This window comes from Triturus cristatus, chromosome 8 (assembly GCF_964204655.1).
Source record: "Triturus cristatus chromosome 8, aTriCri1.1, whole genome shotgun sequence".
NCBI lineage: Eukaryota > Metazoa > Chordata > Amphibia > Caudata > Salamandridae > Triturus > Triturus cristatus.
Window position 1 is genome coordinate 1,268,732,169 of NC_140591.1, and position 19,980 is coordinate 1,268,752,148.

Sequence of the window (19,980 nt, forward strand, 5' to 3'; positions counted from 1 at the left end):
CTATTCTCACTTAACCGAACAAGGACCAATAAAAGAAGATTGTAGTATCCTGAAGCTTGCAGTTCCTTTTCTGAAAATGCGCTGTGGAGACTGTGCTGCTAATCTTCCAATCTTCCAATCTGCTAATCTTCCAAGAACTGACGTCAAAAGTCAGAATATGTGGTCCATAATAAACGCTGCCAAGAGATCATAGTAAAGAACTCGATCTGACCAGTCACAGGGATAGGCGGGCTGTTGAGTTTAGTTAAATAAAGATGGAAGCGCCGATTAAATTAACTTTATTGTGCCACACGCGCACTAACGAAAGCACAGTGGCTAGCGTCACGAATTGTAGTACTCCAGAGAAAGTTCAAAATGGCGGCACGTTTTGTTGACGACGTGCCGTGTGGTTCACAGCACGCTAGTGCGGCAAGGCGTGCATTGAGCAGCACCTAGAACGTCATAGTAGATCCAGAAAAGCATCGCTGGACTGCAGAGAAGTAAGCAGGTAGGACTGAACTTGCTTAAGCAATTTTCGAAACATGAATGATGCGCTCAGAATGCACGTGCTAAGCGCAGCTCGAGCCCCATTTATAGAGGCGGTTTAACTGCCAATATCAAGGGGGGGGGGGGGGGGGGTCTCAATTTGCCTTGATAAATAATGGTGCCTAATTAATAAAGTGCCTCACTTGGCAAAACGAAGCAGCAGAGCCGGTGTTCTCCACTTGTCCACGCTGCATATGAGCTGTAAAAAGACGTTTTCCTTTCTTCTTACATGAAGATGCAGGCAAATAAAAGTCAAACAATCCTCCATTAGGTGGCAGCACATAACCACTTGTTTCCGCTGGTATACAATAAAATTACGTAATTTACGCTTCAGCTCGCTTCTTGATCTTGTGTCTCTTTCTCCGGTTTCGTCTCTCTGATGCAGATCAGGAATCACTGACCCGGTAGACATTTCTTGTTCCGGTGCTGATTTCCTTCCTCAGTTCTGTCTCTCTGAACGGTGAAGAAAGGCAGCAAAGCAGGATCTGTAGGCCGGTGGAAATTGCAATAGTCCCTGACGCTCTTCCACACTGAATGGGTAGTGATGTCAATGGCAAGTAGAGACAGGCAGGAAGAAGCGTGACGCTGTGAATAGTCAGGGACTGGCACACTTAAATTGTATACAGGCAGTAACTGGCACATCCAAAGTTGAGGTCACTGGTGGGGCTTGGTTGGGGTGCCAGTAAGCTTGGGTTGCTTTTGAAGAATTCTTTTATCTTGCTTGTAGATCTTAATCTTGGAGTTTCTTGAAGTTTCTTCAGGTGTAGGTTCAATCCAATCGTCGCCAAATGTAATAATTAAGGATGTAGTCGAGGTATGATGATTAAAGTAGGTTTATTAGATCTTTAGTACAGGATCACAGAAGAATCCGGTCTTAAGTATAGTAATATAGAAAGCCCCACCAGGAGCAGCTCCCTTGCTGCTCAGCCCAATCTCCCAACTGACATCCATCCCCCAGGCATCCTCCACATTCTATCATTACATCACACACACCAACATTCCACTATTCATCCACACTGGCGGAGCAGCAAGACAGGGAAGTGGGGAAGATACATAGTACCTAAACCAGGATACCACAGCCCTATTTAATAAATGCATCATCTTTAAGTATTGATTAGGCAAAGTTCAACGATCCTGGCTCTTTATTACTTACCTTATAATTTGCTGCGATTAAATGGCATAATTGTTGCGATTATCTAAATGTTCTGAACAAGAGGGGAGGGAGAGAATGAAAGATTGCGCTATTAGCAATATAACTTTCAGCATTAGCAGCAACACGGGCGCCATGCTTAATATTTCAGTAGGCGCCCGCATGACTTGTTTGCACTGTTACCATGTGAGTCTGTCATCAGGGACGCAATGCTGTAAACTGAGCATGTGACGTGAACAAAGACGACAATACCAGAATGCATTTTTATGTGGAAAGAAAAACCCGATCTGTCTCTCTGTTCCTTTGTAACATGGAGTCACCTTGTAACCAATTGTAAGTGCCTGCAATTCCTCAAATATGGTAAGTGAGAGAAGCTGCAAAGTAGCAGGCGTCCTGCAGGTTTGCCAACAAGTCTTTATCTGTATAGCAGCTACTGGTGAAGAGGGTGCCACCCTGCAGTGAAACGGCGTCAATCTAGCAGGAAGCTGCCTGTAAAACCATTATTTAAACATTGTGTTCAAAGTTGATAGCACACTCCAGGTCTACCTTAAGTGACCTATGGGGCCTCAATAATGCTAAAAACTACAAAAATCAGATAGAAATCTGTACATACCGACAGGAGTCACATGTCATGTGTTTGGGTGTTAGTTTGCTCTCGTAAGCACTGCCCATGAAGACGTACCACACTGCAGCGTGTAATTGAAGCTCTGAGCATACACCCCTCTCCCTCCTTATCTTTCGCGAGCTTCACCTCTTTTACTCCTTCTCTCCCTTTATCCGTTCTCCCCGCCTTTTCCCTGCTATCACCAACTCGTTGAACTACCTTCCTCTTTTACACCCTTCCTTTTCTCACCACTACATCTTTCTTTTCATTCACAGCTCTTCATTTTCCCTCCGTCTCCATCTCGCTAAAAACACCTTCTCCTCTCTTCCTCTCTCCCTGCTTTAACCGTCTCACTCTCACACTTCCCTGCCCGCACCTCTCTCCAGTCCACTTACCCGTCCTCATTGCAAAGCTGTACTGTATCATTCCCACGTGTTCTCCCTCTGACCACAATAGTGACCAGGGATCACACCGTACCAATGCATGCTGGCCCCAGAGCTCTCCAATCACTGGCATTTTTGTTTTTTTCTGTGTACTCTAATGTGCACGCTGACCTCCAGCCACAACTCTCGCATAACAAAAGTTTAAAACACTGCATCTGCTGTCAGGGGCGCAATTACATACAGTACCTGAGGGAAAAATATTTTCGGGGGTCCTTTCAGTCTTGTGGCACACTGCGTTCTTTTCTGTGCCCATATTTAGTCAATGATGCACCACAATCCACTAACATTAGTGTCAGCTACACATTCTTGACAGGGGTCTAAGGTTTTCCTGAAGGAGTTGTAACAAAATGGATGAAAAACGCTTCATTTTAAACACTTTGGACAGGCAGACCAAAAAACATTTGGAACCTCCGGTTCTTTTGTCAGGGACAATCAATGGTGCATTCTTACAGCCTTAAAGACTCTAGGTATTGTACAGAGATATTTTTATCTCTATGTGATTCGAGTTGCTCAGAAGTTATTTGTATGTTATTTATAAAGAAAATAGGAGACTAAGGATAAAATAAAGAATCTGGATCCACATTATTGAAGTGTGCATTTCGAAATTATACAGAGAAGCTTTAACTTCCCGAGTGCTACGGCACTGGTGTCTTTATCTTTATCAATGTATAACTTGGATAACGGAAGATCACGGTTAGTCCTGAGGAAGGTGGTTACATTCAGACAACTTCACCGAAACGCGTTGACGCAGCAAATTTATGTTTAATTTGAAAAGAGACAGCAAAAACAAAAAAGACAGGGAATCTCTTCCCCTGCTGTGTGCTGTTTACACTGGTGCTCAAATTAACAGTTGCAAGACAAATTATATTGTCTGGTAGTTTCCTGTCCAGTGGGGTAGCTTATTTTGCAATTAAGGTGTATAGGAGAATCTAGGTTTTTAAGAATGTGTGTGTATCTGTGTACATTATTGGTTTTGTTGATATTCAAAATGTCTACCTTTCTGTGATGATTTGTATTTGTATTATACATTTTTACCTATTTGGGTTTCTGATATATTAAATACCCACAATAGTGCTTATATACTCTCATTAGAGTCTCTTAGTTTAATCTTGGGGGAACATTGATACATCAGATGTTGAGTGGTATGAGTGAGGAGTAAATGACCAAGTGTGCAAAAGGAGATCCAGAGGGAAAATTCTGGTTTTAACTTTCAAGTTACATAGAAGCTCTGTCCCTCTGGATTTGTAGAGCCCCTCTCCTTGTTTTCAAGATAAAACTTAAAAGGTCCCAAAGGCGAGACCTATTGGCTATGCCAATGCTTGTTTCCTTTATAGATGATGGGCATATGTGCAATCGAGATTCTTTCCAGAAAATTCCAAGATGTGGAGAACATACTTCCAACAACCACCAGGCTGAAAGCGATGTTGTCACCCCTGTATGGCCAACAACTTGAGAACACCTGATAAGGCTTTGAAAATTGGGTCGGGTGAATCCAATCCCTCACAATGTGCCAGTGTGCATTTTCGCTTCCCAGGACCACCATGTGTTACATGGTCATATTGAGTAGTGAAAATGAGTGATGGTCACCTATCGGGAGACAGGTAGTCAAGGTGTCCGAGATTAGCAAGAGGAAGGAGAGACTTGCTCAGAAAAAAAACATTAACGCACCAGCAATGCAACACTGGGAAAGAATAGGAAAAGTGGAAGAAGGGGCTGTGGAGACTAGGGCTGAGAAGGAAGGACTGGCATGACAAGCTGAAACCAATCAGAATCACCCTCTTGGGTCAGAAGAGAGGTTTGGTACTTCCAAGTGACCTTAAGCAGTGGCGCAACTTGCTGTATTGTAAGATTGCTGCTACTCTCAATTCATTCACCTTTAACATTCTCGCACCTTTGTTGCTTTCTCCCTTTCCTCTTCGTGTTTCTTATCTGTAGGTTTTGTGACTCCCTTTAGTGGCATTTGCCAACTGTTATCCCATCTTCCCATTTCACTGTTGTGTCCTGTGCTCCTGAATTCAGAAATGTTTTCCTCCTACTGTCCGGGTTTGTTGATAGCCTGGCTCATGGAGCATGATTTAAGTCATACACTGCCTGATACCATTGAGTTGCGAAAGCATGCATTATAATAGACTCTTTTAGTCTCTTTTAGTCTGTGTTTCCACCCTACAGAAAAAAGCTAGTGAAAGAACAATTTATTTCAAGTCATTTTCCTTCAAGAAAGCTATCAAAACCTAGGTTTCCTGTTAATTAGGGCCTCTGCTTATTGACCTCTCCTTTACTATTAGTGCCACGATACCATTGAATGACTTGGCACTTCAATAAACCAAACTAAACAAATTTAAACTAATATAAAATAAACACAAATAAAATAAAACTATACTTTTCAGGACGGGATGGACATAGATATAGGATTGAGTCAATCTGAGTCATTTGTGGATATATGTGACGCACCGCTCTGCCAATTGCTGCCTAGTTTTTTTAATAAGTATGTGTGCATTTTTTGGCTTTTTCGGTCGCATTTTATACCAAGGAAGGTATTTACCCCATGCATTATAACTTGATTTGTCACCCACTGTGGACTGTATATTGCTGCTATTCATGTCCCAAAATAAAAGCAAGTAAAAAAAACTAAAAAACTTTTCCGTTTTCTCTAAGATTCTACCTTCTACTATGAACTGTACACAGACTCTCTGTTAAGACCAATCTGTCAGAAATAGATGAAGTTCCACAGCAGTGTTGACTCTCTCTGTCTCTCTTATCCCTTTTTCCCCTGCTGGGGTACTAGTGGTGAGCCTTTTTCCCCTCAAACTGCAGCACATGTGGAAAGAGTAAAAAACGAGGAGAAATGTAAATGGTAAGGCGTTATTTTTGGCGCTGCCCCAGATTTACGCTATGTTGTAAATCTGGGGCAGTGTCAAAAACCATGTGTGTTGCGTTGGAACTTCCACAACAACACCCATGGAATGGCCCTTCCACACACAGTAAGGGATTGCCCTACTTCATATTTACACTCGGGGTGGCTTTGTGTGGCCCTGCAAATATAGCCCGGCACACTGCGCCGCTGGAGCGTCACAAACGTGATGCAGGGACATTGTAAATATGCCCCCTAGTGCTTCCCCAGGCTCTAAATATAGCAAGGAAGCCACTCGTTTGGTGGAGTGGAACCATTGTAGATTTTTGGCAGAGCTCCAGCTCTACCAAACTGTATAGGACCTGCTGAGTATTAATCATACCTACATCACCAATTGATAGCGCCAGTGTAGGTATGGGTAGGTCTGACTTTCCATTGAAAAGGCATTTTTTGTGTTTTTTAATAACTTTAGTGCCATTAGAGGAAACTGCATTTAACATGCTAGTAAAAATAAGTTCATCCATTGTGGGTTTGACATGGCAAATTCCATGCAAACCCATCAAGTGAGTCCAAAATAAAAGAATGAGCGGGATGTCAAAAAATGACATTTCCCATTTTAACTCCCACCAGATTCTTTGCTCTCTGATATTGAAAAAGTGACTGAACAGAATTATACCAAACTTGGCATGAAAGTAGAACTTTACTCAAGGAAATGCCTTTGGTTGATTGGTGTAAATGTGTTCAGTAGTTTTCAGTAAACAGTATTTAAAAATGCGTTTGGGTGGGGATAAAAACAATAAAAGGTAGAGATATATGGATCATTACTTCATGGATTAATTTCAGATTTATGAATCCACACAGAATTTGTGAATCCAAGTAAAAAACAAAGGCATGGCATTAGACGAAGGAATTTTTCTCCCATTGCAGGTTTATGTACCTCATGCTCTCTAATTGTTGCCAATCACAGAAAGATTTCTGATGTTGCTGCCATTATCCAACATTGCGCACCAAGTGCCACATTGGGAAAAATAAAAACAAAAAAATGCATAAGGGGGTGCCCCTTGCATGTGACAGACCCATGAAGAAACGACTCCTGGAATCAAATACATTTAAAAAATATTTTTATTGCAGGATTCTCAAATCATGTACCCTCCCTAGGATCCATGTATCCTCCTGTGGTCTCCGGATTTATGAATCTGGTACAGCCGACCACATTGTGAACATCCAAAGTCCATGTGCAACCTTGGCTGTGTGCCTGTGGCATATTGGATGCAAGGCCAGGACCTGTGTCAAACCGCCACTGTATTGCATTTGCATTTGCTGTGCGAGTCATGGTTTGCAAATTGTAGATTGTAGTTGCAGTGTTTTTTTTAGTTTTAATTTGCAACCATCACTTCACTTTAATTCTGTTTTTTTAAAGTGAATATTTATTTGAAGCTTAGGTATAGTTAGGGAAACTTTATTTATTCTTTCTATAAAACCCAACCTAACTATATAATTATAGACATCTTAAATTTCTACTTTGTGCATCACCAATTCTAACTTACATTTATAAATTACGCACCACCTTCAATTTACTATACGTCGTGCACCTCCCTAGACAATCTTGTTGCATCACTCGCCACACTAAATTAACGACAGCTCACCCTTTCTCCATGCACTAGTTATACCTTTGCACATTATATAACTTATACTATGTGGAATCATAGCAGTCATAATAACACTTATTAAATCTCAAATAACAACATTTCTAACAACATAGTGCATGGTACAGTGGCAAGTTATAGTTAAAATTGAGTGTAGTGGCGTACAGTAGTTGAATAGCGTAGAGTGGAGTGCCGTAGAGTCGAGGGTTGTAAGGTGGAATATCGTAGAATGAAGTAGAGTACAGTGGGGCAGCGAACATTGGAGTGGCAAGGAGTGGAGGGGTGTAGACTGTAATACTGAATTGTGGAGTGGCATAAAATGGAGTGGGGTAACTGAAGTGGCGTAAGTGGAGTGGTGTACAGTGGAATAGCGTACAGTGCAGCAGTGTATACTGTAGTGGTGTAGTGTGGAATGGCATAGACTGGAAGAGCATAGAGTGTACTGTCCTAAAGTGGAGTTGTGTAGAGTGGGCTAGCATAGAGTAAATTAGCTTTTAGTATGGTATACACTGCAGTGTCATAGAATGGAGTGGTGTTCAGTGTAGTAGCGGAGAGTGGAGTGGTGCAGAGTGGAGTGTGGCAGAGTGAAGTGGCCAACAGTGAATTGGCATACAGTGGATTAGCCTAGAGTGCAGTGACGTACAGTGTAGTGACTTTGAGTTGGGTGGAGTGGTGTGAAAGTGGGAAGTAGGTGTTTATAGTACAAATAGTGATTAAGTTATAAGTGTTAAATACTTATTAATATAATGCGCCGTGGTAAACTGTGGTAATTTTGTGGTATGCTGAGGTACATGCCGATAAGACGACTGTATTTGATCGGCTAATGGCTGTCTTTACAAAACGTAAAAAGCAGCCATGTAGTTTTCAGCACATTTTCACTGCGTTCTGGGTCAGGGCCTTATATATAGGTATGTATTAGGTTTTATATTTGTTCCCTACCTATTACCACTTTAGAAAAGTGCTAATAGATAATCGATGAAGAAATGTATACTTTAGAGAAAATATCCCAGCAGTCTACGGAGAACGGCGCTTTAAAAAAAAAATGGAAGATTTAAATATGTTGGCGCTTTAAAAAAAATTGAAGATTGAAATATGTAAAAATTTGAAAAAACCCTGTAGTACACTATATTTGCAAAATATAGTGTAGTACGGTGGATTCTGAATTTTTAAACATTTTTGTTTTACTTTTTAATTACTGCGATACTCCCGAGGCAGTACTTCATTAGTCCGTACATAATAAAAAAATATATAGAAACTTATAAATATTTTTTCCTACCTATTACCACTTTAATAAAATGGTAATTGGTAAGGGAAAAATATCAAACCTAATACTTACCTATATCTAAGGGCGAAATGTAAACCACAGTCAAAGTGTACCTGAAAGCAACAGGTTTGCTTTGAACTTTTTGTAAAGGCAGTCATTAGCCAATCACATAATGAATTGTCATCGCTATGTATCGCAGTACATAATATCCATGATAGTACCACGGCAACAGATATCACAAAGTTAAAATGACTTATAACTTAAAATCTACGTACCTTACTTACCTGTAGCACCCAAAAGGAGAATCTGCACACCATAATGTGTATTCATGGCAGATTTCATTGTAATCCAACTGGTCGTATGCCCACTAGGTTGCGTGAGTACAAAGTTTATGGAAAAATGCATTGGTGCCAAAGCATATTTTGGGACCCCTCTTTTATCCTTGCCCCCCTTAACCAGTCACCAAAAACCTTTCCATACTCCACCAATGTAGAAAAGAAAATTGGTCTGGAAAGTTTTTCAGAGATTTGTCAAATGAGTACAAAGTTATTAATGGTGAAGAATCAAAGTAATTCCTATCTGTGATAACCCTAACTATAGCTTTATAGTGATACTTTTTGACTCGTTTGTGCCTGGAAAGTTTCAGAGGGATCCATTAAGCTGGTCCGGAGAAAAATGGGGGGTCCCAAAAAACGTTTTCCCCATTCATTTTTGCATAGGAAATTTAGACACAATTACAGCTGAAAACCGCAGAACGGATTTACACCAAATTTGCCAGAAAGCTACCTCGTGGTCAGAAAAAGTGCTTTTGATTTATAATTGTACATCTAGCGATGCGGAGCCTTCATGGAACCGACAGATCTCCTGTTGAGACCGGATTGTCTGCCACCACATCAAGAAGGAAGTGGTGGCAGCCATTTTAGGACGTGGGACTCAATCCAGAGTCCTAAATAAAAAGGAAATAAAGACATAGGGGCAGGGTAGGGATACATTGACCCCTAGGCCTGGTGGAAGGACAACGCCTGGGCCTAAAACTGTTTGTTTAAGTTTTGCTGCAAATTGTCACGGACTCCCGCACATTTCTGCATGTGCCCCCTCCCCAGGCCTTCCATTTTAATAAAGGGGAGGGGGGCACACGGCCTTCCCTCCTCAAGCCTAATAAGGACCTGGGGACCACATCCCCCAGGGTCAAACTGGTTTAAAAAGGGGAAATGGCCATGTGCCCCCTCCCGCTTGAGCCTTATTAGGCCCGAAGGAGCCCCTCACACAGAGCATAAATGTGGAGGTGGGCCTCCTCCCCAAGCCTTAAAAAGGCCCGGAGACTGCATCCCCCAGGGCTGGTTCACTTACTGTGTGACACAGTAGTTTCTCTGCTCACACTAAAACTGTCATGGAAACATGTTTTTGCTCCTGTCTCGCAGGTGCATTTTTAAATCTCTCACCAAACGGAAGCAAACACTAAATGCTCCTGCTGGCTGGGAGCACACTTGTGTTTTGTTTCCTGCCCGCACTAATACTCCTGCCCAGAGGGAGCAAGCATAATTAGCTGGCCCCTTCGTGCGGGAGCATTGTGGGGAGCCAGCTGCGGCTGCAAGGGCCTTGGGGCTCCCCCTCATGGCCCACAATGTGTTTTTATGGGTGCCACGAGGGGGCACATACCTATATAGAAGGCAGGCCTCAGTGGGTGGGGTCCCTGAGGGCTAGGAAGTGCCAGGGAAAGGGGCTGGTAGGCCCTTTCCATTTATAATGTAATGCGTGCCCGAGTGATAGGTACCCCGAGGCTTAATAAGGCTCTGGGAGGGGGGGTGCCTTCATACTTGACTTTGGCTCCCAGGATGGGGTCCCCTGGCCTGATGAGGCTTGGGGAGGAGGGCTGCATGTCTCCCCTCCCTTAGAATTTGTCACTGGGAGATGGGCCCCAGGGCCTATTAAGGGTCGGGTAGGAGGCCACCTAGCCCCCTTCCCTTTTTGTTGAATTTGGCTCCGAGAAAGGCATTCTCAGGACCCAACAGACAGCTTTATGCCGTGTCATCAAAGATTGTGCGTGTCGTGGGGTTGGCCGTCTGTGGAGGGGGTTGGGTGCCTTCAGGTGGGTTGGTCACAGGGCCTGTTGGCCAAGCACAGCGTGGGGTTTGCTGCCTGTGGACGGGGGCGTGGCCAGAGGACCTGGCCGCAGGCAAGTTCCTGTGGCCAAGCCCCTGCTATACACGCTGAATGCTATGCACAGAGTGGGGTTGGTTGCCTCTGGGGGGGTTGGAAGCACGGCGTTCAAGCACCCACCATACATGGCCAAAAGCCTTGCATGGCGGATGTTTGACTCTACGTAAGGTAACAATATTTTACTTTACGTTTAAAACAATCCTTAGGAATTAACTTAAAAACCAATGGTTAAAGTAATTGTATAGTAAGGTGAAATGTTCAGTAAGAACATAAGGTTTTAAACTCAATAAAACCACAGAAATTCACCAGTTACAGTTATCTCAGAATACTATAACTCATGCCCTAAGGTAACTATAACTCACGCCCTCACCATGCACTGCTAATTACCACTCATATTACATCACTCATAACATCTTCTGTGACATCATCGATAATATTACTGCCAATTTTGCAATTAAATTATTGCTATGAAAAGTGTGCATGGTGGGGCGTGTTTTCTCCACCTCATTTGATGGACACCACAAAACTTTCCAGGAAGCAGCTGAGTTGGCTTAACCTTTTTGTGGAAAGTTTTGTGAAGATTGGTCAAACAGCGCCAATGTTACTAGCAAACCAAAAACCCAATTTCCTATTGGAACCCGATCCTAACTATAACTACACAGTGACAACTGCCACTGTGTATGATATACGGACAGACAGACAGATTTCCTAAAAAAAAATAGAATTGAAACCATGTTAAGGATGACAAATATGTTTATAGTGGCTTTGCCATTGAGACTAAATAGTTCATGTTCATAAGGTGCAACCCCACCATACTGAATTATCCTTCGCTGCCACCCCTTATTACTTGATTAAGCTTATGATGAGAAGTGATGTAGGTATTAATTGATTATGTTTGTAAGGGTGCAATAGGTTCTATGATGATCCGAGAAAGTTGTTCAATGCTCATTGTTGAGCATTTTTACATGGTGGCAGTATGGATGCATGTTGGGCGGCATACTAATATGTATTGCGGATAGTGTGGATATATGTGCGCCTGTGCAATGGTGTGTTTCTAGATGTATAATGCTAGTTCTATAAGTGCATAATTGCAGTTGTATGGGTATATGATGGTGACAGTGTCGCCTCTGCAACTACCCAAGTAAGCCTACAGTGTGATATGTCTTAACCAACCATTTATTATGTTTGTAAATTTGATAAAGGAAGTATGATTGTCTGAATAAGTTCTTGTAATCACAGTGCATAGCTCCGGTAAACAGTGGCTGTGTGTAGGTATGATGACTGTTGTATTGGCATATGATAAAGGATATGTTGCTCTGTTATGGTTGTGAGCAAGGGAGTAGCTAGGAAATTAAAATACCCCCAACTTTGACCAAAGCACCAAGCTCCGACCCTCCGCAGAAAAACTTCCTTCATCCAAGCATCTATCCATTCATCCTTTCATTCACTTATTAATATCCACTATTTCATCTTTACATTCTGTCATCCATGCATTCTTTCATCCATCATTCAGTCTTTAAGCATTCTGTCCATCAAACCTATCCATCTGTCCACCCTTTCATTTATCAATCCATCCATCCACCCTGTCACTCATCCATTCACCCTTTCCTTCATCCAGTCATCCATCCATCCATCCTTTTACTCAGTTATCCATCCACCCTTACACTCAGCCCATCCATCCACCCATTCATCTATCCATGCAACCCCTATCACTCATCCATCCACCCTTTCACTCAGCCATCCATCCTTTCACCCATCCATCAATCTACTCACCCATTCATTTGCCCTTTTACTCATTCATCTAACATTTCATCCATCCATTCATCCATCACCCTTCCTTTCATTCATCCATCTATCCACACTGTCACTCATCCATTCATCCACCCATCAATCCATCCAATCACTCATCCTTTCATCCATCCACCCACTCTTTCACTCATTCATCCACTCTTCAATCTATTCATCCTTTCATCCACCCATTAATATCCACTATTTCATCTATACATTCTGTGATCCGTGCATTATTTCCTCCATCATTCAGTCTTTAAGCATTCTGTCCATCAAACCTATCCATCTGTCCCCTTTCATTTATCAGTCCATCCATCCACCCTGTCACTCATCCATTTACCCTTTCCTTCATCCTTTCATCTATCAATCCATCCATCCATCCACCCTTTTACTCAGTTATTCATCCACCCTTACACTCAACCCTTCTGTCCACCCACTCCTATACCCATGCACCCTGTGTCACTCATCCAGCCACCCTTTCACTCATCCATCCATCCTTTCACCCATCCATCCATCCTTTCACCCATCCATCAAGCTACTCACCCATCCATTTGCCCTTTTACTCATTTATCTAACATTTCATCCATCCATTCATCCATCATCCTTCCTTTCACTCATCCATCCATCCATTCACACTGTCACTCATCCATTCATCCACCCATCAATGCATCCTTTCACTCATCCATTCATCCATCCACCCACTCTTTCACTCATTCATCCACTCTTCAATCCATCTATCCAGCATTTCACTCATTCATCCATTTACACTTTGCCTCATCCATTAAGACACCCATTCACCCTTTCATCCATCCTCACTTTCACTCATCCATCCATTCTTCCACTCATCAATCTATCCATCCATCCAGCCTTTCACCCAACCATTCATTCACACTTTCACTCATCCATTCAGCCATCTGTCCACCCTTTCACCCATCCATCCTCACTTTCACTCATCCATCCATTTTTTATCTCACCCATCCATCCATCATTTCACTCACCTACCCATGCAGCCTCTAACTCATCCATCCTTTCACTCATCCATTGATGCAACTTTTCACTAACTCATCCATCCATTCTTTCACCCATCCATTCACTCTTTAATTCATCCATCCATTTGTTCATACACTCACTTATCCATCCGCCCTTTCATGTTAATCATGGGTCCCTAGTCTACTAAGTTGCAGAACGAAGAGGCCCATTAAAAACTCGACTCCCAGTATCTGCTAAAGCAGGGTTGGTTAATGATCCCCCTGGTAGTGAGCATGTGTGCTTGAATATATGAAAGTACTTACATAATGGTGTGTATATTTGCGGGGTAGAGCTCGCTGATGGTGGGCATTAGATGTTGGATATATAGATGTATGTTGCTATGTGTGGGTGTATGGGATGTGTTTTATTCTATTGTTTTTGTGCACATGCTAAGGCATTTTTGCTGATGTTGAGGTGATGAATGTATGATTGTGGGTGTGTTGTCATATGTTGTTGGGTGGGTGCAGCTATGAAGGACCAGAATGGTTTGCATACTTTTAAAAAATAGTCAGGAAAATGTATTTGCCTGATTCAAGTTTACTGGTATGAATGGTGACGCACAATCAGCACTTCATATTTGGCAGTTTGATAACACAGCGCAAACAAACATAGAGTTCTAAACTCTGTTTTTGTCGCGCTATGTAAAACTGCCCAAAATAAAATGTTGGGCCTGTCACAGGTTCTAATCTCCCCCTACAAGAATTAAGGACAAAGAGTTAACCTTTATTGTCAGAGGTCATTCTTGGAGGGGGAGATTGAAGTTTGCGTGACAGGCATTAACATTTTATTTTTGGTCATTTTACAAAGATCAAACAAAAACAGAGTTTGAAATTCTAAAACACATTTTCAGGTCGAGCCTGAGCCAGCACGCAAGCGCTGCTCTGTGAAGATCTGTGGTAGTTCAGTATGGAGAGAAGCTTCGCCCACTCCCCCGCCCTTATGTTTGATTGGCTTGTGTCTTTGTCCTTCATAAATGCTGGCGTCTGATTCATTATGAGGCTTATTTGTCCCTCCTTAGTACAGCCATGTCGTCATTTGTATCCCCCCATGGCTACTGGCCCCTTTACTTGGTTGTTGTGCATGCACTATTTTCTGTAATAAGATTTTTCCTACTGCATGCACAACGAAGTGCCCAGCCAGGAAAATGGCAGCGCAGATTTTGCAAGCGCCGCACTTAAATTTTATTTGCAGCTTCAACGCTGCATCTGCTCCCCCTCCAGCTACCGACGCTCCTCACACGTCTTCATCAGCAGCAGAAGCCTCTTCCGGCCATATATATAAACATCCGCAATGGAGCGCACACCGCTAGCTCCTCCTCCGGGTTGCCCCATGGGAAGCTGGTACATGAAGTTCTTGAGTGGTTCACCCCAGTGGGTGCAAGTAAGTACTTGTTTAGACAGATAATCTCTAGACCCGATACATGTCCCGGGTTTTAAAATATCGCCCGAGACATGGCTCGGGTTTCGGGATAACTTCCCTCCTCAGTAGAGAAAATAGTCAGGGGTGGAAGAGGGGGCCGCCAAGCAACCGTCAAGGGCCTCAGTGCCCGCACAGGCACGCAGGTGCGTCGTCCAGGAGCTCGTCAGCTGAAAGCTCAAGGGAGCCATTTATATAAACATCCGCAATGGAGCGCACACCGCTAGCTCCTCCTCCGGGTTGCCCCATGGGAAGCTGGTACATGAAGTTCTTGAGTGGTTCACCCCAGTGGGTGCAAGTAAGTACTTGTTTAGACAGATAATCTCTAGACCCGATACATGTCCCGGGTTTTAAAATATCGCCCGAGACATGGCTCGGGTTTCGGGATAACTTCCCTCCTCAGTAGAGAAAATAGTCAGGGGTGGAAGAGGGGGCCGCCAAGCAACCGTCAAGGGCCTCAGTGCCCGCACAGGCCATAGTGATCAGCCGCTGAGCTGGGCTCCGACCTGCCCGCCTCCCCTCTTCCCCTGCAGCAGCTGATCAGCAGCCCATGTGGCTGCCAGGAACCGGATGCGATGCATGTGAGTACTGATTTTGTTCAATTTAAAATATCAGCTTACTTACTTGCATAGACTCGCAAATGGTACACTTATGCCGTCTTTGCTTCGCTGCGCTAAGAAAACCATAGGTGGAGGTTCATAAAACACCAGGCACGTTAGATCCTTTGTATGAGGCATACGGACTGCAAGACACTGCGCTCCTGTTTGTGCCTCGAGAGGATTCCACTCTGGAATCCTTAAAGTTTGTGCTTGAGTGATGAGCACACATGTAAACTCGGGTAGGATAGCTTCAAGCTGCCTACAAATAAACCCCACTGCCCCGTTATCCTACTCAGGCGCGCAACACTCATTGGGCTCACCGGGCTTCAGCCCCCCCCCCGTTATGTGTGTCAGCCCGGCTAAGACAGCCTCGCGGGCTGGCGTCCGTCTAATTGCAGCCGCACCCGAGTACTTCACAGGTCTTTAAAAGACCATTTACTCGTTAATGAGGCTTTTGTTGTGTTTTCACCCCTTCTTACAGCCACTCTGCCTATGGCTGGAAGACTTAGCCCCCCCCCCCCCCCGAAATCTTTTTCAGCCCCCCCCCCCCCCGAAATTTGGCTCTAGTTGCCCGCCTGATCCTACTAAACCCTACACTCCAACGCCGCAGTGAATAAACCAATTTAAATAGGACCCACCCCTCCATGGAATACCAATAGCAAAAAGCAATAGGTTTGGCTTTCCTTACTTTCAACATTTGGTTTGACTGTGCCTGTCGAGTTTTGGGCACAAAAAGGTGAAGGCTTCCCTCAATGGCATGCGACTTGACTCGGCTGCTTTAAAATATCCAGCAGGCATTAAAATACCAAACAACGAATACAAGGAGAAACATAAAAATGAGTCTGAGGCCTAATATTTTATGTAGTATGCATTATGTCTCTTTCAGTGATGTCATTGAAATAAAAGGTTGTGTGATGTTAATCCTTGTGAGGCCCCGAATTATGCAAATTCATAGTTCAAAATATTGTTGAAACTTGAACACTCTGCCTAAGCCTTCAAAGTGAAAGGTACATGTAAACAGTTCATATTATACTGTTTTTCTAAGAATTCTGGACATTTTAGTTTTACTATCCAATGCATAAGGGCAGGTACCTCAGTTCAAACAATAAACCAGGACTGGAGTTTCCGCATTGCACCAGTTTTCTTAATCAACTGCTCATGATAAAGTGTCACTCACATAAGGCATGTAGATACCACTCTGCAAACATGAATTTGTCACACTGATCCATGACTGTTGTCCAAGAGAGAGAGAGCTCCGTGGGTTTCGCCGCCCCCTCTACAGGCTGTGAGGAGATTTCTATGGCTGGAAGTCAAACCTTTAACTCTGCTTCCTGTCACTACTCCAGTGTTTGCTGTGGAGATGGTTTAGGTTTCCAAACCAAGCTTCCTTGCTCACTTCCGGCACTGTCCCCAGCACAGCGGGGAAGAAAGGCCTTACAGCAGAATTACCCATGATTCCATGCACCACCGAGCACCTCACTCCACTCCCGGGCTTTCCTTCTTCTCGAAGGTTCAAAGACTTCAACTCCCAAAATACACGAACTTGTTAATAAAAGCCCAGGCAGATTGTTCGAATTTCGTTAGCGACCAGAGCCGGTTGGCATCTCTAGGCACCTTTATTAAGTGCTCAAAAACACCTCATCCCTCCTACAGCAGTATACATTAAAAGGAGCATGAAGGGTTCCTTTCTACAATGTTGCGGTCACGCAAAAGATTGTTTTTCTAAAAGTGTAAATCTATTCAAACTGCAAGTACAGTCTCTACAGACTTCAGTACAAGGGCAACACATGAACTGCAGGAGAATCTAAGTAAGTCCAAGAGCTGTTCCATTAATGTAACGATATACTTTTTCTGTTTCTTAACCTTGAAAAAATGCCCCACCGTCCATACTGAGTGCGGGAAGCTCAGCATATCTGTGTTACATGTCATCTGTACTAAAGCCACCTGATTGGTTGTTTTCAAAAGCCTGTTTTATTAACAACCACACCACCACCAATACCACCACCACCAATAGCACCACCATCAATACCACCGCCTCCAGCAATACCACCGCCACCACCAATACCACCAATACCACCACCACCACCAATACCCCCACCTCAGCGCCTCTCGCTCACTAGTAATAGGAGGGGCACTGTACGAGGCCGGAGCTGCTGCCAAGACCATCCCTCCATCCCTCCATGCCTGCCATAAAGCACAGCCCGTCCTGCACCAGGAGGTGAAGCCAGAGCCCTAGTACATCTGGAGTGTTTTTGATTAGGCCAAAGATAACAATTACATTACGCAATACCACACTGCACACTCAAATCACGGAGAGGGCAGGAACTATCCCCCCCTCGTTCTTCCTCCTGAGCCGCGACAGTGTAATCACAGAGCGAAAGGTGTTGGAGCGATTTTTTTTTTGTTTATAGCTCGGACCATATGTAACTTTCACTTCACACTTTGTGTCTGTGTAATTTACAACACTTACACATCTTCTTCACTGCACTATTTATCACTACTTTGAAGACGTCGCAGGCCGGTCTCTTCATCTGATATTTACAATCTAACAAGCGGTCGAAAAGGCCCTTTATGGCAATGCAATAGGTCTCGCATTTGTGAGAGTTTAAGCTATTAGTATTGTAAATGACAATGCCTTTATTTATGTTTTAAAACCCAAAAAATAAATAAAAGGCATTGTCATTTACAATGCCAATAGCTCAAACTAGTGTGAATGCGAGACCTATTGCATTGCAAATGCTTGTTCTCACAGCAGTTATTGCTGGGTTTCATGGGATGTTTGTATTTTCCTTACCTGTCAGGAGCAGAAAGAAAGAGGTATGGCAGGCAGAGAGAGCGTGGCAAAAATGTTGTGCACTGGCCTGAAGGAGTAGGTTACTTAATGCCAGTGCATATACTCTGAGTCACAGGAAACCAGTCCCTTTTGGCGGAAGCCTGCTGAGAAATACTTTTATGCAGCGCATGGGAGGGCAAAGTAATTCTGTTCCTGAGTCCTCTCCCCTGGGCCCGCCGAACCCTCCATTTAAACCAACAGCTTTATGGTGGGCTCAGGGTATATTGACCAGTGCTTAATTTGATAAAACAAAATAAGTGCTATGGCCCCCCGTGAGGAGGCAACTGCAGCTTGCACCACCGTTTGCCTCTGCTAGAGGTGCCAATGACAGCACCAACACACTACTAATCATCGCACTCTTAAAAGTGTGACGATTCCAGTCACCCAAAGCTATAAAAACATCCTTGGTGGTAGGTATGAGTCTTTTTTTATTGTGTTTTGAATTAATAAACAGCTCTTTACTATGCTGTTGTCCGTATCTCTAAATTCGACTGACAGTGCCTCCATGTGCAGACTGTCATAAGTGCCGGTGGTGACAATTAAGTTCCAGTACCGAGCACTGGAAACCACCGGCTCAAATTAAGCACTGAGTTATTGACAACTACAAGGGGGCAGGGAGATCATTTCAGAGCTCCAGCTGCCTTGTTTCCATCAGATCATGATTTGGCAATCTGAATCAGGTTTCTGTATGCAGAAATCGCGAGGCGGGAGACTAGCCTTGAAATCCGTACTCTACAGTCTGAATCGGGAGTGTTGACATGTATGTGGTTGATTGTGTGAAGGAAGTTGTGATGGTGGCGAGTTGGTGTATTATTTTTTACATTGTGTAATGTGTTACATTTTGTTTGAATTGATTACAATATACCAAAAACTATATGCTGCGAGTGGGAGTTAAAGTTGACTTACAGAGGGGTTGGGAAAAGAGGTAAAAATAGCACATTAACTTGGAAATTTCTGAACTTTTTAGTTTTTGTGGCAAAGCCACTAGAAAAATATAAATCGACCTCAACTCCCTTTCAACTTAAATTTTTTGGGTAATTTATTTTTTAATTCATTTTTGTAAATATTACCTCAGATTGTTTCACAGCCCTCCACAATAAATCAGCCTTCACTCACACTCCTGTTATTATGACTTGAAAAAACTTAAACTTAGATACATTTGAGGGAATCATTGATCATGATTGTAAATTTGTAAAATGATGTGTGGCTACGTTTTTGGAGTGACATTGTATAGCACTGGTAAATGGTGGTTGTGTTTTTTGTATGATTGTTGGTGTGCTGATATGGGATGTTGTGTTTTCTGTATAATGTTGGATGTTCATGCTTCAGTAGTGGATGTTTGGATGTACGGTGGCAGATGTGTTGGCATATGCTGGTGGTAGTGCAGGCGTGTGATTGGGGTTGTGTGGGTATTTAATGTTCTGTGTCTGACATGTTCTTGGGTGTGGATTTATTAAAATGGCTGTGTGATCGTTTGATAGTAATTGATTGAGTGTATACTGTTGGTTGTATGGGATTATAATGTTTGGTGTGTGTGGTGGTTGCTATTAGAATGGCATTACATGGTATTTTTATGGAAGCATATTGACTGTGTGATTGTCTGATAGACATACGTGGCCGAGGCTGTGTAGACATTCAGCGTTGGGTATGCAGCTGTATCTTATTTTGGGTG